The sequence below is a fragment of the Prionailurus bengalensis genome, chromosome B2 (assembly GCF_016509475.1).
Source record: "Prionailurus bengalensis isolate Pbe53 chromosome B2, Fcat_Pben_1.1_paternal_pri, whole genome shotgun sequence".
In the NCBI taxonomy this organism is placed as follows: domain Eukaryota; kingdom Metazoa; phylum Chordata; class Mammalia; order Carnivora; family Felidae; genus Prionailurus; species Prionailurus bengalensis.
In genome coordinates this window covers 129,901,714-129,925,376 of record NC_057349.1, presented here as the reverse complement: position 1 = coordinate 129,925,376, position 23,663 = coordinate 129,901,714, and the positions used below count along the sequence as shown (strand labels likewise).

At 39.2% G+C, this 23,663-nt stretch overlaps 1 protein-coding gene across 10 annotated transcripts in view; it reads left to right on the top strand.

Moving 5' to 3' along the window:
* Nucleotides 1-14,851: 14,851 nt before the first annotated feature.
* The window catches only part of PLAGL1 (PLAG1 like zinc finger 1), a 74,121-nt gene continuing 65,309 nt past the window's right edge, over nucleotides 14,852-23,663 (top strand). For 7 of the 10 annotated variants that reach the window (XM_043592524.1, XM_043592523.1, XM_043592514.1 and 4 more), the window contains exon 1: nucleotides 15,318-15,627. The gene's annotated coding sequence lies outside the window, so the exon portion shown is untranslated. Of the gene's footprint in view, nucleotides 14,972-15,305; nucleotides 15,628-23,663 lie in introns of those variants that run through there. The other 3 variants (XM_043592518.1, XM_043592515.1, XM_043592522.1) reach the window with 3 other exon arrangements.

Below are 23,663 nucleotides of genomic sequence, written 5' to 3'. Positions count from 1 at the left end.
TTCACCTCCTCCCCCCCAACCCTGTAAAACTCTGTAAAGGCATTTTTTTTTTCCTCACAAGATGAATGATAACTGAGGCAATTGAGAGCATCCAAATCCTTCCTTTAGGATATTATATGTGAGTGTACCTATATTAGCAAGACTGGAGACATTAAGATAATTAGAATGGAAATATAATAGTTTAGCAAACGTGATTAAGATTTCCCCAGCAGAGCAGAGTGTTTCCCAGTGAAGAGACTGTTTCAAAGATCTAACCTCATTTCAAAAAAGGAACACTTAAACACACTTTCACCATGGCCCAGTCTCAGATTCTGAGTGTGCTGGTACCTTTACCAGGTTCTTTTCAGTGTGGTTCAGTGGATACTGGGGTTCAGTGGGAATGGGGATCACTGCCATTCTGGCTGTTTTCATTTTTATTCCCTCATATTTCAGTGTTCTATGCCCCCTCCTCTCTGCCCATCTACTCCTTCTCCCCTGTTCCTTCCTACTATTCTTTTGTTCTGTTTTCTTCCTTAGCCTCTTTTCTGGGTATTGTGAAAGCAACAAAAAAGAGGCTCTTACTTCCAATTTCACTTTTTATTCTGAATACTTACATTTAACTTCTTAATCACTTTTTGCTTCAGACAAAATGTCAGTGCTAGATTGTATTAATATGCTTAATTTGCATTTGAGAAACGTAAGGTGAATTGGTCCAACCTGGAAATCTTCAGTTGAAAAGTTACTTTTTCAGTCTTTAGATAGGCAATTTTCCATCCGGGGCGCCTGGGTGGCTCAGTTGGTTGGGCTTCCGACTTCGGCTCAGGTCATGATCTCACGGTTTGTGTTGACAGCTCAGAGCTTGGAGCCTGCTTCTGATCCTGTCTTTCTCTCTCCCCCCTCTTTGTCTCCCCCCTCTCTCTGTCTCCCCACTCTCTCTGTCTCCCCCCGCCGTCTCCCTCCCCCCCGTCTCCCCCCTCTCGACCCTTCTCTCTCAAAAATATTTAAAAAGAAGAAGAAGAAACAAAGATCTGAGTGTTGGGTGTGCTGATGGCTACGGGATGTTATTGCATCTAGGTCTTCTCAGTAGACAGAACTAGGAAATGTTAACCTGTGTGTTACATGTACCTATGACTCTTTCTATATCCGTTGTGTCTTTATTAAAGTAAACGTGAGCTCAGAATGTGATCTCCAGCTCTAATCCAGTACTATATGGCTTACTGTAGTCTTCCCCTCTCTTATCTGTGATCTCCCTCTCCAACAGTGAGAAAAGCCCGGCTTCCATTATCACCATCTGTTTACTAATTTTTCATTCCCACTATGCATGTGCGGTGGTTTCAGAACTGTTAACTTGTACCCCCACGGGAAACAACTTCGCCAACTGGAGTTCAGTGCTTATGTATGGTTTCTTTCACCTTTAGTCATTTCCAAAGTTACTTAGGTCAACACCTTTTTCCCTCCGGCTCCCTTTAGTGAGTTTGTACCTTAGTAATTACAGTTAGATACTTTTGTCACAGCCTGCATTCATGACCTCCTGGATGATTTGTTGTTGTTGTTGTTAAGTTTGCATATATTAAGGTTTACTTTTTGTACATTAAGGTTTAATTCTATAGGTTTTGTCAAATGCATAGTGTTGTGTATCCCCTACTATGTTACTACACAGAATTGCTTCACGGTCCTTAAAACAAAAACAAATACAAAAAGTTCTGTGCTTCATCATGAGTAGTTGGTATTCTTCTCTCCCAAACTTCTGATGAGTTCAATCTGTTTTTCATCTCTACAGTATACCCTTTTCCAAAATGTTATGTGAATGGGGGGAGGGGGACTTTGGTGGCTCTGTCAGTTGAGCTTCTAACTTCGGCTCAGGTCATGATTTCAAGGTCCGTGAGTTCAAGTCCTGCATTGGGCTCTGTGCTGACAGCTCAGAGCCTGGAGCCTGTTTCAGATTCTGTAACTCCCTCTCTCTCTGCCTCTCCCTTGCTCGCACTCCTTCTCCCTCTCAAAAATAAACAAACATTAAAAAAAATTTTTTTAATTACAAAATGTTATGTGGAAGATAACATGTGGAAGCATCTAGTATGTAGTCTTTTGAAACTGCTAAGTCTACTTAGCAATATGCATTTAAGATTCTTCTATGTTGCATGAATTAGCTCATTCCTTTTGATTGCTGAAGAATGTTTTATTGTATGGGTGTATCATAGTTTGTTTACCGATTCATTTGAGGCACATCTTAGTTGCTCCCAGATTTTGGTGATTATGAATAAAGCTGCTAGACACATTTATGTGCCGACTTTTGCATAGACCTACATTTTCTAATCACTTGAGTAAATACCAGGGAGAGCAGTAGCTGCATGGGATGGGATGTTTATGTTCAGCTCTGTAATAATCTGCCAAAGTGAGTTCATATGTCCACAAACAATGATGGATTACTGCTCTACATGCTTGCTAGCATTTGGTATTGTCAGATTTGGGGGTTTTGGCCATTCTTATGCATGTGTAGTGGTACCTTGTTTTAATTTGCATTTCCCTAATAACAAATGGTGTTGAGCATCTTTGCATATGCGTTTATACCATCTATATATCTCCTTTGGCGAGTGGCCTGTTTGGGTCTTTTGCCCATTTTTTAACTGGCGTTGTTGTTTTAAGTACTTTTTGTACGTCTGTGTATTTAAGACTTTATTAGATTTGTGGTTTGCAAATATTGTCTCCCAGTCTGTGGTTTGTTGTTGGCATATGGATTTTGAAAGTTCTTCGGGTGATTCTGACCCTCTGGTTTTAAAGACCCAGATCTGATTGAGATAAGAGCATTGGGTCATTTCTTCTGCAGCTATCTTCTCTCTCTTTCCATTTCTTACTAGTCAGCCTCTCTGGGTCTTGATTGCCTCGTCTGTAAAATGAGGAATATTAAGTTACCTTCCAGAGAGCTGGTATCTTTCAATTTTCAGTTCTATGATTCCATGACCACCTGACCTTTTGAAACCCTCTTGGAATGCTACCAATATACAGTTAGATCTCCTTACCTTTCTAATTGCTTTCACAAAGGAAAAGAACTGCATGATCCAGACATTGAGAGTCTTTAATTTCTTTGTGGAATTTTATTACTCCCACCGCCTAAAAGCTCAACTGTTATGATGGCATGCCTGAGTGAAATAAATCTGTCAGTGACTTTAAAATGACAATAGGACGAAAATCTACTGGATCTGATCTCAGAGGTACCGCTCACAAAAGTGCCCACCATGTTTACCATGTATTACAAATTTTGTACATTTGTAGGCAGGCGAGGAAACCATGGCAATTTAGAATTTCTCTATATCCTTCCTCTGTATAATTATTCCATCATGAAAGAGCAAACCCCATTTTCTATAAAAGTTTATTTTTCCTGCAAAAATGGTCCCTGAAGGACAGAACAGGAAAGTAACTCCAAGATATTAGAAAGACTCACAAAGAGTAGAGGTACAATACCTTGAAGATTATCTCCATTTGGAGTAATCTTAGGAAAGATATTAATGAACCTTAGAACAGTAACACAGAAAGTACAATAATAACTGCTAAAATTTCCTAACCAAAGAGAACTTGCAGAGGCTCTTGACCCCATCCCATGGTGTTATTAAATATGAAACATGAAGTCCTTTTTCCTTCACTTTTAGTATCTTGTATTATGGACTCAGATCTTCTAGAATGTTCTATTACCCATCTCGTTTCTGTTCTGGTCGTGTGCCATTATGCCCATGTTGTCTTCTCTTAATGATTTTGTGGGAGTAGCACAGCACAGGCTATGGAATTAGTTTTGAATTTTATTACTTACTAGCTGAGAAATTTTTTGACAAGTTCTTTACCCTCCCTAACTTTTGTTTCCTCATGTGTACCATGGAGGTAATAATAGTACCTGCTTAGATTGCTGTGTCAAAGAAGCTAATGAAACATAAAGGTGCTTAGTGTGGTGCCTGGCATATATTTGTTGCTGCTGCTACTACTGCTGGCTTAGAGGAGGTCACCTAGGTGTTAATGTTTCAATTGAGAAGACTAGAGGGCCAAGGACATTTCAGGAGCCCAAGAAAGAGAATGTTGTTGAAATTTCCTGGCAAAGTCGTCCTTGTAGAGACTACTACCCTTCCCAGAAGGCTCAGAAAGGATAGTCAGAGTAGTAAGAAAGAGTCCCAGAGAGAAGGGCAGGGCGCCAATGACAGAGAGAGGGTCCTTCCGAGCAGGAAGGAGTGGGGAATAACACCAGATAATGTAGAGAGATCCCAGATGAAAGACTTTCTATTGGCTTTCTGATTACAGAAGTACATCGGTAGAGTAGTGAGGGAGACAGAGGAGAGCTGACAACTGGGGACCTAAGTCTGACCTGGGAATGATGTTGAAGTAGAGCGCCCAAGTAGAGGTTGCTCTCAAGAAGCTTTGTGGTGGGGGGAGGGGTGGAGTGGAAGCAGAACTATAAAGTGTAGCTAGAGAAGATCTAAGGCTTGAGTTTAATTTTTTTCAAGCTAGGAGAAACTTTAATATGTTTGTTTACAGAGGAGAAAGCCAGTAGAGAGTTAAAGATGGACCTTGGAGGAGATACAGGGGTGTTGAATGACCACACAAGTTTTTTGAAGAGTTGGGAAGGCATGAGAATTCACATGGAGGAATTAGCTCTGGGCAAAACAAGGGACAGGATGGATGAGAAAGACAAGCTCATAGGTGGTGGGACAGGGAAGAAATTGGGAGTTTGTTCTTGCTGATCTTGGCTTTCCAGGAAGTAGGAAGATGGTGAGGGTGTTTGAGATGGTTTCAGGAGAGGGATAAAGGTTTTGAAAAGCTCCCCAGCAAATGAGTGGCAAGCTGAATAAGCAATATTGGGCATAGCTCAGTCTTCAATCACGTTTTCATTTGTAGGAGTTTTTCTAGCAGTTCTCAACAGCCTGACTATGGGAGCATCGTAGGTAGTTGGATATGAGCTGGAGTTTTTTATAAACTTTTTGTGATTTTGAAGCTTTCAAAAACAAAAAGTTGAAAGAATGAACTCCCCTATATCCTAAATGCAGATTCACCAATTATTAATATTTACACATTTGCCTTATCATTTTCATATATGTGATATTTATGTTGTTGAACCATTGAATGTAAGTTAGACTTTGACTGTTGAACCATAAACATTCCAGCATTTATCTCATAGGAACCATGACCACCTTCTACATAATGACTGTACAACTATTACTCAAGAAATTTAACCTCAGGACAATAGTATTGAACATATAGTCCATATTCAGGTTTCTTCAATTGTTTAAATATATATTTTTAAGATTTTTAAGTAATATCTATATCCAGTGTGGGGCTCAAACTCACAACCCCAAGATTAAGAGTCGTGTGATTCACCAAATGAAGCAGCCAGCCAAAAATTTGTAGCTTAAAAGAATACTCCAGGACTCACCAGGCATTGCATTCAGTGGAATTTTGAATCTCATTCAATATGGAAGATTTTTTTATCTTTGTCATTCATAACATTGATGTTTTTGGAACATACAGTCTAGTCTTTTTTTGAATGTCCCTCAGTTTTGATTTGTTTGTTTCCTTTTTGTAAACTTAGGTTCTGTTTCTAGCAGGAATACTACGTATGTGATGTGTCCTTATCCATGCATTGCATCAAGGAGCATATGTCCATCTACCCCATCGTTGATGATACGAACTTTCATCACTTGGTTAAGGCGGTATTTGCTAGGTTTCTTTGCTGTCAAGTTACGGTTTTCCCTTTTTTAATTGTTAAGAAATTTATGGGGAAATAGATGCTTAGAAACTATGTGTACTGTAAATATCCTATTCCTCTCTAATTTTCACTCAGTAGTTCTAGCATCCTTTGGTGATTCTTGCATGTATCAATTTTTATTATAGTTATAAATATTATTTTTCTAAATTATTCCTTCTATGCTTATCAGTTGGCTGGGATGTAGCTTTGGAGATTGGTTCAATGCAAAGGCAGGGTGTCAAAATGAAGAAGACCATGGGGAGATCATGAGTTATGCAATCTAGGCTGGCTAGGGAAGAAACTGAAACCAGAAGAGGTACGCACGCGTGTTGGGTGTGTGTGTGTGTGTGTGTGTGTGTGTGTGTGTGTGTGTGTGTGTGTTTCACTGCAGAATAAATATCCTGGGAGCAGAGAGAGACCTGAAAAGGTCGGAAGTTGCAGTCAGAAATTGGGATGCTGGAGTTTGAAATTTTTAGGATGGAGCTGTTCCAGGCTGTTGAAGGTCTAGGAGGTTGTCATGGATTCAGAAGATAGTTTGAATAGAGAGAAGGTCTTTTCATTAGGAGGAAGTGAAGGAATTCTAAGACCAAGGTATTGCATAAATCACCCATGTAGATGTTGAATTGGCCCAGGAAGATGGGGTAATTGGAGAAATTATATGAGCCAACTGCCGAAGTCCTTCATTTTTCAAGGTCTATAGTGGATCAGTCCTTAGATGATTGTAATAGCGGTGGGGAAATTGTGGAGGAGCCAGATGTCCTGGGCCCAAAAGGAGATGTCTTATTATGTGAATAAAGGAACAATGATTTAGCAGTAGGGATGGGGGTAAGAATCATCCTGTCTTTTTAACCTCTCCTAGTGTGGTGTGGCCACTGGGAATTGCCAACCATGCCCTTGGGTGTAGGGTATCTTTGAGGAGAGCCAGGCATTTTAGTAAAAGTGAAGAGCTGGAGAGAGCTTTGAGGAGAAGGAGGGAGATGCACGGCCTTGCTACTGTGGAGAGGATCAGAGGGCACAAGGGAAAAGGCAGTAGGATAGGTAGCCATAGGAATAGAGAGAAAGAGGAGACAGGGAAGCTCAGGGTAATCTGAGATGAGATTACCTTGCAGGATAATTGAGGATTGGAGGCCAAAGGACAAAAAAAACAAGAGATGAGAGTTTGAGCTGAGGTCAGGATTGTGCCTGGACCTCTAGGGCATGTGTCAGCCCTTTTTCTGTAAATGACTGGCAAGCAAATATTTTCAGCTCTGTGGGCCATACATACAAGATGGCTGCTGTTATAGCATGAAAGCAGCCATAGATGATATGTGTTCCAATAGATGAATGAGAGCGGCTGTGTTCCAATAAAACTTTATTTATGGCTACTGAAATTTAATTTCATATAATATTCATATCACCAAATATTTTTGTTTTGATTTTTTTTTTCCGAAACATCTAAAAAATGTAGAACTTTTAGCCTGCAGGCTGTATGGTAGGAGACCTAGGGACTACACTTGGCCCGCAGGCCATAGTTCACTAATCCCTTCTCTAGGGTAAAGGTATAGGAATTTGTGTTAAAGCAGAGACTTAAGAGTCACTAGGGACATTTTGGGAGGGGAAGTAAAATATATCTTCTGATAATCACGAGTAACTGTTGGTAAAGTCCGTGGACTAAGAGTGCAGGCAGGCTATCAGGCTGCTAATACCAAAAAGAAAGAGAAAATTTAAGATGAACAATAAAAGAATATGATGAACCAGTTACGCAGTTAGTGCAATTAGTGCTCGTTGTTTTAATTTTTTTAATGCTTTCAAATATTTTGAATAAAAAGTATACGACAGATTTAAAACCAAATAGTATCTGGTGCCTTAGTTCAGTTTCTAGATATTCAGTAATTCTTCTGTTTTAATCCTCTGACCTTATGGGTCTCAACATCTCTCTCCATTTAGTTCATCCAGATAATAACTCTGGTTTCCTCTGGGGTGGTGGAAGTGTGGTTGCCAGACTACCCAGGGTGTGAGAACGGATCTGGTCACCTAATTGCCCTGTGTGCAAAATAAAGGCTTTCAACCAACGCTTTCCTGATAACGCCACACTCGACTTCTTGCGCACTGGTCCCCCTGAGTATCCAGCCCCTCAGTAGGTACTTCTCCACTCTTAAGTTACTTACCACTCCTGCATTTGATTTTCGTCCTTTCAAATCTGTTGAACTCTTTCAACTGTGGCTCATGTCTCTCTTCTGATGTCCCTGTTTTGGCGGAGCTCTGGGAGGGAGAAGATAAATAGGTATGGTCAGCCTGCCATACATCCGCTTTTACTTTGAATAAGTGGCTGGTACTCCTAAATAATGAAAAGCCTCTACCACCTTCCCTTTGTCTTGTACCTTTTTGCCTATTGTTGTTGAATGTTGTGAGGAAATTTTAGTTCTAGTAGAGAAAAATATCAATATTTGGCGTCTGTACACTACTTTTACTTTTCACTCCAAAGGTCAGCATTTGGTCATTGTCAACTTGGTTTTTTTATGCTACATGAAACAGGAGTGAAAATTGATGCCACTGAATCTATTTTCAATCACTTCTGACTGGTTCTGGTTGTTTATTAATAAAAGGTGAATGTTTTCACCCCCCCCCCCATCTTTTTGCTATTTTCTTCATTTCAAGCTACTTAAAAATTTTCCTACTTAAAAACTGGAAGGGCGCCTGGGTGGCTCAGTTGGCTAAGCGTCTGACTCTTGATTTCAGCTCAGGCCATGATCTCAGGGTTGTGAGATGGAGCCCCGTGTCGGGCTCCGCATTGGGCACAGAGCCTGCTTAAGATTCTCTCTCTCTGCCCTTCCCCTACTCTCTCTCGCAGGCATGCACAGTCTCGCTCTTTAAAAAAAAAAAAAAATTCTTCTCCATACTTCATATAATTTGAATTACATCCATACCTATTACTATAAAAACAAAAAACACACAGCTGCTTAAATCAGTGGACCATCCTCACTTCATTAGGAGCCACAAGCAGCCATGTTCTCTTGTCTCACATACCATCTTGATCCTTGGTACATGGTGAAGCAACATGATTATTTTGTTACACTTTCCAATATGCATATAACAGGAGAACTTTACCACATAACGTAAAAAAAATGTCAGTAGAGGAACTACATATACCAAACATTGCCTTGTGAGTTTATTATGTTCACCACATGTCGCTCTGTTCAAGATAGAAATGGACATTAATCAGTTTTGCTTTGGGAAAAATAATGTTCTCATGGGAGTCCTGTTTGAGGAAGTGATACCTGGATGGAGAAGTCGTTGCAAATAGTGACAAGTGTAAGGAAGGGGAGAGAGCCCTATGAGCCAAGAATTACAGTCTCTAAAAAAAGAAGGGACTTGGAGATTGAGGAAGGCCAGCAGAAGGCCAGTGAGAAAGGTAATTTGGCCAGAAGCCAAGGGCCTCAAAAGAACTAAATGTTTATTTAGGTTTTAAGGTGTTATTTATATTTTGGTTAAAGAAAATTAAATCTGAACACTTATTGAATATTTGTTGAGTTGAATTCACTAAAAGATTTTTTCAAGTTGCCTGGTTCAAATCTGTTAAGCAGAATGCTGCTTGTATTGTGAAAGAACATTGGATTAGGCGTCCAAGGAAAGACGTGGATTTGCGTTTCATCTCTGCCATTTAAACCCACACAGGTGAGAAAATGAAGTGATAATGAATAAAGGAGTGTTCATGAAAAAGTTAACAAAAAAGCAGAAGGTAAATACTAATTCCAACTACAGTAGATGAGGATAAAAACAGTCTTATAATTTCTTTCTCCCCATTCCATGCAGGTAAGAATAGAAGAGGAACTTCACTGAGATTTAATTTACATAGAACAAAATGTACTCATTGGAAGCGTAGTATTTGGCAAAGTCTGACAAATATATAGATCCATGTAGTTATCTCATTGATCAAGATTTAGGACATTTCCATTACCCCACAGAGTTCCCTCATGCCTCATCTCCATCCACCCTAGGAAAACACTGATCTGGTTTTTATTCCTATAGATTAGATTCTCTCCCACTAAAATTTCCCATAAATGAAATTATATAGCAGGTCTTCTGTGTGACTTCTTTTACTCAGCATAATGTTTTTTAGATTCATCTATGAGATGATCATCTGCTCATTTTTTTTTTATTAAAAAAAATTTTTTTTTACATTTATTTTTGGGAGACAGAGACAGAGCACGAGTGGGGGGAGGGGCAGAGATAGAAGGAGACACAGAATCCGAAGCAGGCTCCAGGCTCTGAGCTGTCAGCACAGAGCCCGATGCGGGGCTCAAACTCACAAACTGTGAGCTCATGACCTGAGCCGAAGTCGGACGCTTAACCTACTGAGCCACCCAGGTGCCCTGTTTGCTCATTTTCTTCCCGTTTGTTTCCAGATTGGGGCTAATGTGAATATTTGTGTAGAAGTCTTTGTGTAGATAAGTTATTATTTCTCTCTGATAAATACCTGGGAGTGGGATTACTGGGTATATAGTATGTGTTTACCATTATAAGAAACTTTCAGTTTTTCAGAAAGGTTGTACTATTTTATATTCCCACCATCAGTGTATGAGAATTCTAGATTTCCCACGTTGTTTAGAACACTTGGTATTGTCAGTCTTTGAATTTTTAACCATTCCAGTGGGTATACAGTGGTATTTCACTGTGATTTTAATTTGTAATGGTCACTGGGGAAGTGACATCAAGTGTCACTTTTGCACTTATTGGTCATTCAGATATCTTCTTTGATGGAGTATCTTTTTAGGTCTTTGCCCATTTCTATTGCATTTATTGTATTAGTGAGTTGTATGCATTCTTTAAATATTCTGATATAAGTCCTATGTCAGATCTATGTATTGTGAATATTTTTTTTTTTCTCAGTATGTGGCGTGGCTTCTTAATTCCTTTTGAAGAACAGGAGGTTTTATTTCTGGTAAAGTCCGGTTACCAATTTATTCTTCCATGGTTGTTGCTTTTTATATCCAACCCAAGCAGTCTTTGCTATTCCTAGATTTTTCTTCTAGAACAGTCCTGTCAAACAAAACCATTATGAGTCACATATATAACTTTAAGATTTAAGTAGCAACATTAAAAAAAAAGTTGAAAATTTCAATTATATATTCTATTTAAACCAATATGTCCAAAATATTATTTCAACAGGTAATCAATATAAAAATTACTGAGATATTTTATATTCTTATCATAAGTCTTCAAAAGCTAGACTGCAGTTTATACTTATAGCACATTTCAGTTTGGACTAGCCACATTTTAAGTGGTAAGTAGCATGGCTAGTGACGACCTTATTGGACAGGACAGTTCTAAAAGTTTTATTGTCTTTGTTTTTTATTTAGGTCTGTGATCTAATTTGATTTTATTTTTGTATATGATGTGAAGTATAAATATAAGCTGGGTTTTGTTCTCCATACAAACCAGTTTTCACACCATTTACCTTTTTCCAGTAGAATTATGTTGTACCTTTGTCCACAATCAATAGATCATATCGTGTGGCTCTATATCAGGACTCCATATACTGTTCCATTTATCCTTATGCCAATAACATCCTGACTTGATTATTGTAGCTTTATAGGCCTTAAAACCAAGTAGTGTAATTCTCCCAACTTTTAACCTCTTTTTCTGTTTTGCTATCCTAGATTCTTTTCATTTCCATATGAAGTTTAGAATCAGCTAGTCAATTTCCACAGCAAAGCCAATTGGGATTTTGCCCATTATAGAAGGTTGAAAGGTGTCCCCGCCCCCCCACCGTGAGATATGCCTATGTCCTAATCCCCCAAACTGAGAATGTTATGTCATTTGGAAAAAAAGGGGTTTTGTAGATGTAGTTAATGATCTTGAGATGAGGTCATCCCAAGTAATTCAGGTGTGTTCTAAATCCAATGGCAAGTGTCTGGTGAGATAGACCTACAGAAGAGAAAACACACAACACACAGAAGATAAGACGATGTGAAAACGGAGGCAGAGGTGGGAGGCCAGATGCCAAGGGTGATGTGGCCAGAAGCCAAGGAAGCCAAGGAAACCAGAGAAGGAAGGAAACAGCCTCCAAAAGCTGGAAGAGGCAAGGAAGGATTCTACTCTAGAGCCACTAGAGGGAGTGAAGCCCCACTGACACGGTGATTTTGTACTTCTGGCCTCCAGGACTGAGAGAGAATAAATTTCTTGTTTTAGCCACAAACTTGTGGTAATTTATTGCAGCAGCTATAGGAAACAAATACGTCCATTATCAACTTGAAGAAGTTTCTTTTCTTTCCTGTTGTTTTTTTTTTTTTCAAGAATGGGTGTTGGATTTTGTCAAAGGTGTTTTCTGCATCAATTGAAAATATTTTTTCCTGCTATTTTTAAGGTTGTCATATCTATGTAAACACTCTGCTCACATGGTACTGATTTTAGCCCAATCATAGCTGTTACCCCTGGTAACATCTGTTCCTGAAAGTGCTGGGTCCTAACATGCTGTATCAAATTGTAAATATGTCAGCATGAATCTTCTTGCTTTATATTTGCTAAAGACATTTTAAGAAGTCATTGAAGAGAGTCTGAAGAATAAGCCTGTATCTCAAAATGCTTACAAAAATAAAACAGATCATGGAATTTATGCTGAGTGCTTCTCTATAACTGGGACCACACTCATAACCCATGGGTCCAGTTTGGCCTTGAGAGATACTTCATTTGGCCTCCACACCATTTCCAAAATTAGGAAATTTTATATTTAAAGGCCAGATACCGAGCTTGTCCTGAATTATAGAGATTTGGCAATAGTGCCCTGAATTCCAACATGGTGGCAATTGGCTTGAGCTGTACAGCATCTGCCCCTTGCACAGAGAATGTTCTTTTCACTTTACTACAATCTCATTCCTCATTGTTTTAAACTTCGTAGAGATTGGAGTTTGCAATCTCTGCTCCAGAACCTTTGTTGGGGCACACTGTCATCCAAAGGCACGGGTCACTGACGGAAGGCTTAGGGAAAAGAAGGGTATTACAGTTACCAAGTCAACATATAGATGTTTGAAGAACTTTGTGGGAATAACTTAAAAAAGGATTTTCATACAATTCATTACCAATAAGGGAGTCTGGTTAACTGACTTATGGATAAATACGGCACAAAGAAAACACTAAGAAAATCAAAATTAAAACCCTAAACCACACAAAGTAAAACAGCTCACCTGCAACCAAAGAAAGAAGTACCTTATAATGTAACATAATGTATAATGTAAAATGTAAGAAGTGATGGGAAAGCAAAGAAACCAGAGATTCCACTAATGTGATATATGTCTACAACCTTCCACCCCTCTCCCCACAAGACATACTGAGGAAAAAGATGATCAGACCAAATTTTGAGAATCTTCACAAATGTCCTCCAATTGGGAAAGAAGTCGGTGGCATCCCCATAAAACGTCTAGGAATCTTTATGAGCCACTGTTGCATTTTTGCTGGAAGCAGAAAAGTTCGCCACCTTCTGGGGTACTATGTTAAACTGGGCAAATGAACTGAAGTTCACAGGCATGGGCTACTCCTTGCCTGGCCTGAAGGAGGGCTGGTGAGGATTTAAGGAATTTCAGAAGTGATGGCTGACTTCTCCCAGCAAGCTCTATGCTCCATTTCAAGCTGAATTCTTCAATCCCCCATTGCCCCTCCTCTCATCCTTAAACCCTCGGGTGGCAGAAAGGGTAGATAGCAACAACACTCAACCCTAAAACTGAAGCTCAGGTTAGAGAAGACCAACACATCTCAGGCGAAGAGAAAAGTGCACCAGGAATTCACTCCCAGCATATGAGTGCAAATACACGGTCTGGTATCAACTTTTAAGGATAAACAAGATAAGAGATAATGACATAGCTATTATGCAAACATGCTATAACATGGGAGTGGGAAGAAAGGAAAATATCCTGTAAAAGACAAGAAACTAAGGCTGGAAGAAAACATAACTCATGAGCAGAAATTTGTATTCTTTATATGTGTTTCACACTACAGGAAAAAAAAAAGAATACAGAAAGAACAGCTAAGGAGAGTATAAGATGAGAATGTGATGAAAAGGGAAATTGCATAGCTAAGAAAATTGAGGTTTAAAACCATGATTTTAAAATCCAGTAAACTAGAAAAATAAGTGAACAGAATATTTTGAGAGAATCGGAGTACGTGCAAATCACAAGAAGATGGATGCGGAAGGACAAAAATCAAGTAGAAGAACAACTGGTGACTCTGTAGTAAAAAATCCAACCGATGAAAGATAAACTTACTCAGATGTATAATATGAATGGGATGCTATACTAAGAAAAGGAGAATGGAATCCATAAACTGAAAGATCACACTATATACTGGGAGGGGAATGCTGATAGAGAATAATTGCCACTGAGACATAGCCCAGATAGGGATCTGGTTTTAATGATTAAAAAAAAAAAATACTCTTCAGGCATTCAAGTAGAAAAATCAGATTACCTCCCAGGGAGAAAATCCCAAGGATTCAGATCTCTCCACAAAAATCTGGTGTCAAAAATCAATGAAGCGATTGCCATTTTGTTTTGTTAGGTTTGAAGAAAGGTGTGAATCCAAAATATTTACCCTGCTCAGTTTTTATGTGTAGAGCTAAAAAGCAGATAAAACCTTAAGGTATTCTATAAACCTTCCTTAAGGAAACTACTTGGAAAAGAGGGCAGGCCATTAAGAAATAAAAATAGGGAATTTAGGAATGCATACATTATGATGAATATTGAATTCGTTCAAATACAGAATTACGACTGAACATCTGGGAGCATAAGGTGGGCCAATAAGAACTTGTGAATGTTCTAAGAGCCAGTAAGCCAAGAGTAATGCAAGCAGTGGAAACTGGAAGATTGCGATGAAGGTGGGTAGAATTGTAAGATGCGCTTAACCTCTATCTCAAAGCTAGGAGACTGTCTGAAATCTGCAGTGAACTCTTCATGCCTTTCATTTTGCTTTACGTTTATAGGCCTCTTTTAGGAATGTATATCGTGTAGGAAAGAAAGCAACCGCTGGAGATTTGCTTCCGTTTCTTTTTCTTAAATTCAAATAGCACTGAATATTTTTGAATTACTTAAAGCGTACATAGTAGGGTTCCAGAACCATACAATCATTTCCGTCTAATCTTTCTGTGCCTTAGGATCCTCATGTGAAAGACGGGAGTAGAAGTGCTTCTCCCAGGGTAGTCACGAGGACTACTTTATTTACCTGCGAAGCGCTTAGAACCGTGCCTGGCTCACAATTAGTGGTCACAGTTAGGCTGCCATTATTTCAACACTGCACGGATAGGAGGTAAGTGAATCCGGCTTAGTGCAGCGTTCTCCTAGCATCTGTCGTGTTTCTCGTTTATGATTTGGCTCGGGGCGGCTCATCCTGGTGGTGACTTAAGTGAACAGTCTTCGATACCGTACGGGGCTTCGGGCTGGTTCGGGTCTACCTGCGCCAGCTCTGCACCTGGGCGACCTTGGCTTAGCCCACACGGATGACTCAATCGGCCAGGCGTCTGGGCGCCTGTCCTCTTCCTCCGCCCAGGCCGCCGACCCCCTGGCTCCCCAGCGGGGCCTCCTCCTGCCACGTGACGCCCCCGCCAGGGGCCCCAGCGCCCTCCTCGCGGACGCGCCGTTCCGGCTCCCGGGCTCCGCCTGTGCGCGGCCTCCTCGGCGCAGCCATCCTCGCGGCTGCCGAGGGCGGCAAAGCCCACGGCATCTGCCATTTGTCATTCAGCCCGTCGGTACCGCCCCGAGCCTTGATTTAGACACGTCTGGGGCGTATTCTGGCCTCACTCTCCTGGCGGACGGACGGACGAACGGACGGGGCGGCTCTCCTCCCAGCCCGGCGGACCGCGGGCCTTGGCGCGCGGGGTGCTTCCCCGGGTCGCCGTCATGGCCGCGGAGGCGGCGCGCCCGAGCTGCCTCGCCTGAGTTCCGGGGGGCTCTTGACCCCGCAGGGTAGGTGGTTGGGGTGCTCGTGGCCCGGCTCGGTGGCGGTGGGGCCCGCCGCGGGCCTGGGGGGCGGCGGGGCGGCGGCATTGCCGCGGAGCGAGGACCGTCCCGGGCTCCGTGCCGCGCTGGGGAGGGTGTGCCGGTGCCGACGCGCCGCGTACGTGACGGGGTCCGGGGCTCCTCGGGACGAAGTGTGAAACTCCGACAAATTGTCACCGGCCAAGCCAAGTTGACTTGAACAAAACATTCTTTCAGCTGGCCGTTTTTAATGCCGCTTTTTGAAGCATTTGTGTATATTTGGTATGCAGTAAATAGACTCGACTTTTGAAACCTGGCACGCTAACCTTGCCAAAAGGCCAAAAAGGAAAAAAAGAAAAGAGAAGAAAAAAGTCTCTTGAAAGTAGTAACGTGACTAAACATGAAACGTCTGCATTCGTGTTCATTATGGAAAATGTGATTCGTTTTATCCTTCAATATTACGGACTCTGTCAGATATTCCCTTAAAACTGTTTAAGAGCGGGGGCTCCTAAAAATTTACTACATTACGATAACTGATAATGCAACTTTGGTTATTTAGTCCCAGCATTAAACTTTAAGGACGGTGGTGGAGATTTTTACTTCTTAATAAATATACTTCTGTAATTTTGACTTTTTTCCCCCAACAAACGTGTTACTTTTATGTTTTAGGAAACCAATAAAAATTAAAAATAGAAGCACTCAGCTTAGGTCCTCCTTCTTCCAGGAATCCTTCCCTAACCCCTCCCTCCCCAGGCAGGATCGGAGGCCCCTCCTGTGAGCTTTCTGGGGCCTCACTGAGGTCCGGGTCCCTTATGTCCTCCCCACCCCCCTGTGTATTAACCCATCAGTCTCGCTCGGAGTCCAGTGGATACATAACGCATGGTAAGTGATTAGTACTGTTTTATGACCGAAGGAAGAGATAAAACGGTCTGATGTTTTAAAGTTTGGGCTCTAAAATTACATAGTGGCATATTTATATACACTCAGATAAAAAAACACTTATTTGAAAGTTAAGGATCTAGAAAAGTTGCCCCTGTCCGATGTCCGTGTTACACATCCTGAACAGTCCCACCCCTAGGTGTTTATCCTCTAGAGCGATGTTTTTCAAAGTTGGAAGCCCATTTTAGTGAGTCGTGAAATCAGTTAAGTGGATAATGATCAGAATTTGTAAAACACGAATTAACACAGAATAGAAAATAACAGACTATGTCTCAGGTCATCGGGTATTTGCTTCATGAAACTCACCCCCCCCCCCTCAGTTTTTATACACACACAGATGTGTGTCATGATGTAAAACGTCATTCCTTAGTATGAGTCATGGTCAAAAAAGTTTGAAAGCCACTGCCCTAGATAAATTTTCATACATATACACAAGCAGACATGTATGAGGTTTACTATGGTGTTATTTGTAATACTCCAAAGCTGGATGTCTTGTTGTCTATCTGAAGGAGAACAGTAAATTATATTCATAAAATGGAACCTACCCAGAACAGTGGTGAATGAAGTAGTTTTGTGTTTCAACATAAATGTGTCTCAATAATGTTGAGCCAACCAAAAAAAAACAAAACAGCAGACAAAAAAAACCTCAGGTTGTTGAAGAGGGTATCATTCAGTATTCTATGAGAAATTCAGAACCTGGTGAAATAAAACTGTTGTTTAGAGATTCATATATAGGCATGAAAAGTAAGGAGTAGCTGTGAATAAATTGATACCCTAAAAGTCAAGCTGGTGGTTTTCTCCTGGGGGGATCAAGGCGGAAGGGGGGGGATTGAGAAGGGACATACTGAGGACTTTTGGATGCTGGACATGCTTTATCTCCTGACCTGGGCAATGGTTACATCAGTGTTTGCTTTATTACTCTTTGTTAAATGATATATGTAATGTCTACGTATTACAAAGTATCCCCCCAAATCTATTAAAATATGGGTGTTGCGAAATGAAGCCTGAATCCAGGGCTCTAGTCTATTCATATTTCCTAGCTTTTCTTTAAAAAGAGAAAAGTTGTGATCAGGGATAGGTATCTAGGGAATTTACACAATATCCGTAATGTTTTATTTCATAACTTTTAGGGTGGATACGTCCATGTTCATTGAATTGTTTATATGCTTTTATATTTAATTTTTTTAAATAGAAGAAAAATAAAATTCATAGATAACATTTTGAACATTTGGTGTGTTTGCTTTCCAAAAAGTGACTGTTATGTATTTTTTTATAAAATTGAAATTATATTTTATACAGTAACATAAGCTAAAATCAAGTTCTTTTATGAAAAATTTAAATACTAAAAAGTATATAAAAAACCTAACGGACCTTCACGGACCCTCATCGAGGATTTTTAAATGTTAACATGCTGTCCTGTGCACTTCAACAGTTTCAATTCCTCCGTCACTTTAGGCCACATTCCAAGTGCTCAATAGTTACATATGACTAGTGGCTATTATATTTTACTGTATTATTTTATATTATACTGTATTATATTATATAACAAAACACTTCCATCATTGCAACAATTTCTGTTGGAAAACATTGTTCAAGGTGCAAATCCTTTGTTGGTTATGTAAACCGCAGACAATCTTTTCTTTGTGTTTTCGTGTCTTAAGATATTCTCCTCCATTAGGGAAATGTACTTAGAAGTTTTTTCTAAGTTTTAAAGTTTCTGTTCTTTTACACAATTAGTTCTTTAACTTATGTGCCTTGTAGCTGTATAGATATGTATTTTTTAAATTTATGTTGTGAGATCAGGACGAATTCATTCTCTTTTTTCTGTGTGGAGTGGCAGTGAGCCCCACACCAGTACCAGCTCTATCATACACATCTTCCCAGATATGCTTGGACTCATTTCTGGGCTCTTCACTCTGGTCATGGATTTGTCTCCACGAATACTACACATTTTTTTATTTACTGTTGCTTTCTACGTAGTCTATTTTTTCAATTCTAAGAATTAAAAATTTTTTCATTAGGATTTTTTTTCCCTTCCCCATGAGTTTTTCAGAAGTATTCTCTAGTTCTAAATGTGGAAGGTTTTGTGAGTTATCCTTTTGTTATTGATATCTAACTTGCACTGTAGTCAGCAAATGAGGGCTCTATGTTACCCATTCTTTGAAATTTGAGAATTGCTTTGTGGCCTCATGGTTAGTTTTTCAACTGCGCCTTGAATGATTGAGAAGAATATGTACTCAGACTTTTGGGGCAAGGTAGGTATAAAAACATAAATGCGCGCGCGCAAACACACACATGTGTCTTAGATCAAGCACAAGAATTGTGATGTGCAAATCGTTTTAACCTTACTAGTTTTTTGGTTTGTTTGATCTATCAACGACTGAGATAGGTGTAATAAAAAGATCACAGTAAAATAATGAATTTTCTCATTTCTTCTTGTAATTCTGTCACTTTGTAAAAGTTGAAAGTACAGTATATACGAGTTTGGAATTGCTGTATTTTGAAATCTGTAGATTGGACCTTTTGTCATTCTACAGTGATGCCCTATGCCTCCCCACCAAATGCCTATTACCTTAAAATCAATTTTTAGAATACTCTAGTTACACCTTTTCAGTTAACATTTGTTTAGAAGATCTCTTTAGCACAGATGAAATCTGATTTTTTTTTCCCCTGTTCTGCTCTGACAATCTTTGTCTTTTAATGGAGCTCTCAGTCCAATTAGATAAAGTATAATTAATGATATATTTAGGATTAAAGCTAACATTCTGTTTTATGGTTGTTTTTATTGTTTTCTTTGTGGTTTTTTTTTCTCTTTGCCACCTTTTGGATTTTTTCATACTGTTTTCTTCCCTTTTAACTAGTATGAAAATGTTTTATTTCTTTTAGTAGTTTAAAATTTTTTAATGTACAGCTTAATCTAAAGTTTATTAATTCTACTTGCAAATAATTCAAGAAACCTAGGTTGCTTTGACACCAGTTAATTACATGTTCTCATCTAGAGTTTTAGTTAACACCTTGTTTTTTTTTCCTTCTATAAATTCGACATCGTGATTTTTTTTCTTTTTATGCATCCTTTGTCATTCCTTCTTGCATCTCACATCTTTCTTTGTCAAATATGTTTCAGAAGCTTGTTTATTAAAGGAATGTTGACAGTGAACTTTATCTGAAAATATCTTTTACACTTTTGAATGATGGATTTGTCTGGTATGCAGTTCCAGGTTGACAGTTTCTTTCTCAGTCTTTTGGACGTATCATTTCATTGACTTCTGCTTTCAATGTTACCATTAGTTCTAATAACTTATTTGTTGTTAATCTTTGTTTTTGTTTTTTTGTTTGTTTTTGGGTTTTGTTTTTTTTTTTTTTTTTTTTTTGCCTACTTTAAGATCTTATCTTTTATCTTGTGGTCTACAGTTTTATGACAGTGTATCTAGGTGTGGACATTTCGTTTATCCTGGATTGATTGTTTCCTGTCTCTAAGGTTGGGCTTTCATCAGTTCCCAAAAGTTTCTTCTTTTTTCTTTCCGTGTAGTTTTCCCTCCATTTTTTTTCCTATTCTTTCTTTCAAGACTCTGCTTACACTTTGGTTAGACTTGCTCAGTCTATCCATTTCTTTTAATCTATCTTTTATATATATTATATATTTCTTGTTCATGTTGAATTCTAGATAATTTCTTCAGGTCTTTATTTTGACTTTTGTCCAGTTTTGTTTTCTCCAAAATGAGCTATAATTTATGTATAGTAAAAGCACAAAAATAAAGTGTATATGGCTTTACGAAATTTACATATGTGTATGCCTGTATGATCACCACTTGGATAAAGATAGAACACATTTTCATCCCTGTAAAAGTTCCCTCCTGTGTCTTCCACACAGTGGAGCCACTCCTCTCCATCAGTCAACTCCTGTCCTGACTTCTATCACTATGAATTATTTTCAGGTGTTCTTGAACTTCATATAAATGGAATCCTATAATGTTTGTGTGTGTTTCCTTTTGTTCACAGGATATTTTTGACATTTGTCCAGGTTGCGTGTATAGGTAATGTTTTGTTGTTGGCTTTATAGCAAAGGGTGGTAAACTATGACCTGTGCGCCAACAACATATTTTGGTATATAAAATTTTGTTGAACATAAATATGTCCATGTATCAGGGTTGAGTAGTTAAAACAGAGACCGTATGACTTACGAAGACTAAACTATTTACTGTTTAGCCCTTTGCAGAAAAAGTTTGGTGACCCCTCTTCCATAGTATTGCATTATGCGTGTGGGACTGCAGTTCATTTATCTATTCTTTTGTTGATGACCATTTGATTTGTTTTCAGTTTTTGGTCATTCTAAGTCCCATTTCTGCAGATGTTCTTGAAATTGCTGCTGGCAGACATATATTCCTATTTTATGGATATATACCAAAGTGCTAAATTGATGGTTTTAGGGTAAGTTGATTGCATTCCCATGAATATTAATAATGTTGAACTATCTTTTTATATTTATCGGCCATTGAGATTTCTTTTGTGAAGTGCTATTCAAATCTTTTGCCTACTTTTTTTAGTGGGTTATCTTTTGTTCATGATTTTAGTTCTTTATATATTCTGGATGAGAAATCTTTATCAGGTATATGTTTGCAAGTATTTTCTACCTGTCTAAAGTTTGCATACTTATTCTTTTAATTGTTGCCTTTGGATGAGCAGACTTAACTGTTATGAAGTCTAGTGATGTTTCTTGTACCCTTCCCACAGATTTTTTTTTTTTTTTTTTTTTTTTTTTTACCCATGCTCATTTTTGCCTACCCTCAAGGTCCTAAATACATTTTCCTGTGATTTCCTCCAGAAACTATAGTTCAGTCCTCACAGTTGGGTCTTTGATTTATCGCTAGTTGATTTTTGTGTATGGTATGAGATGAGGAATATCAAGGTTTCCCATATGGACATTCAATTGCTCTACGCATTTATTGAAAAACCCTCTCATGGGACACCTGAGTGACTCAGTTGGTTAAGCATCCAACTCTCAATTTCAGCTCAGGTCATGATCCCAGGGATGTGGGATTGAGCCCTGGCTTGTGTTGGGCTCTATGCTGAGCATGGAGCCTGCTTAAGATTCCCCCCACCCCTACCCCCCACCATCCCCTGCTTAATGCTCTGTCTCTCTCTCTCTCTCTCTCTCTCTCTCTCTCTCTCTCTCAACAAAAAAACAAAATACCTTTCTTTTTCCATTGACTTGCAGTCATCCCTTTGTTGTAAATGAATGATCATAGGGGTGCCTGGGTGCTTCAGTCAGTTGAGTGTCCCACTCTTGATTTTGGCTCTGGTCATGATCTCAGGGTCCCAGCATGGAGTGTGGAGCTTGCTTAAGATTCTCTATTTCCCTCTCCCTCTGCCCCCTCCCCTGCTTCTGTTCTCTCTCCCCAAAAGTAAATTAACTAATTAAATTCAAAAATAAAAAAAATGAATGATCATACATTTGGATGTGTTTTTGAACTCTGTTCTATTTGGACTATATCAGTTCTTCTGTCAGTATCATACTTTCTTAATTATTGTAGTTTATAGTAAGTCTTGACGTAAAGTAGTGTAAACCCTCCACAATTTTTTTTCTTTTTAAGGATTTTTTGGATATTTAAGTGTTATTCATTTCTCTATAAATTTTGGAATCAGCTTGTCAACATCTATTAAAAAAAAAAAAAAAGGCTACCAGACTTTTGACTGGGAGTGCATTGCCTCTACGGAATAATTTTAGAAGAATGACATCTTAAGGGAATCTTCCAATATATGAACATGGTATATCTCTCTATTGAATAAGTTTTTCAGGTACTCTTAGCATTGTCTTGTTTTTTTAGTGTAAGGGACTTATATATTATTAAACTTAATTTCTAGGCATTTGAGGTTTTTTTGGATGCTGTTGTAAATGGTCTCTTTTTCAATTTTGTTTCCATTCCTCTTGCTAGTATCTAGAAATACAGTTGATTTTTGTATTTTGAGCTTGTATTCTATAATTTCACTAAATGCACTTTTCAGTTCTGGTAGTTTCTAGGTTGTTGGAGATTTCCTAAATGCACAATCATGTCATCTGCAAAAAAAGAAAAAGTTTCACTTTGCCTTCTTTTTTTTTTTTTAATTTATTTTGAGAGAGAGAGAGAGCATGCAAGCAGGGCAGGGGCAGAGAGAGAGGGAGAGAGAGAATCCCAAAGAGGCTCCATCCACAGTGCCAGTGCAAAGCCTGACTTGGGGCTTAAATTCATAAACTGTGAGACCATGACCTGAGCCAAAACTAAGAGTTGGATGCTTAACCAACTGAGCCACCCAGGCTCCTCTAACTTTGTCTTTCTAATCTCTATTACTTTTTTATTTTTCTTGCCTTATTGCACTGGCTGGGAATAGCAGAATAGTATTTAACAAAAGTGTTAAAATAGACAGCCTTGGGGCTCCTGAGTGGTTCAGTTGATTAAGCATCTGACTCTTGATTTTGGCTCAGGTCATGATCTCACAGTCATAATAAGACTGAGCCCTGAGTCAGCCTCCATGCCCAGCATGGAGCTTAAGATTTTCTCTTTCCCTCTGTCCCTGCCCCACTCATGCTCACTCTCGCTCTCTGTCTCTCTCAAAAAACAACAACAATAACAACAACAAAAGTACCCTTGCTTTCCCCTGATCTTAAAGGAGGATACCTCAATTCTTCACTATTAAGGTTATGACACTAAAGGGGTGCCTGGGTGGCTCAGTTGGTGAAACGTCGACTCTTGATTTTGGCTCAGGTCATGGTCTTGCAGTTTGTGAGTTCGAGCCCTGCATCAGGCTCCACAACACTGAAGATGCAGAGTCTGCTTGGGATTCTCTCCCCTCCCCTCTCTCTCCCCCACCCTCTTTGCCCCTCACCACCCCTCACCTGCTCTCTCCCCCCTCTCTCTTGCACATGTGCACACACACGCTGTCTCAAAATTTTAAAAGATATTTAGTATACTTTTTTTTTTTATAGATGCCTTTTACCAGATTGAGGAAACTTTCTTTTATTCCTGGTTTACTGACATTTGTTTTCACAAATGAGTATTGAACTTTTAAATCTTTTATTTATAAAATGCTTTTAGATTTATAGAATATTT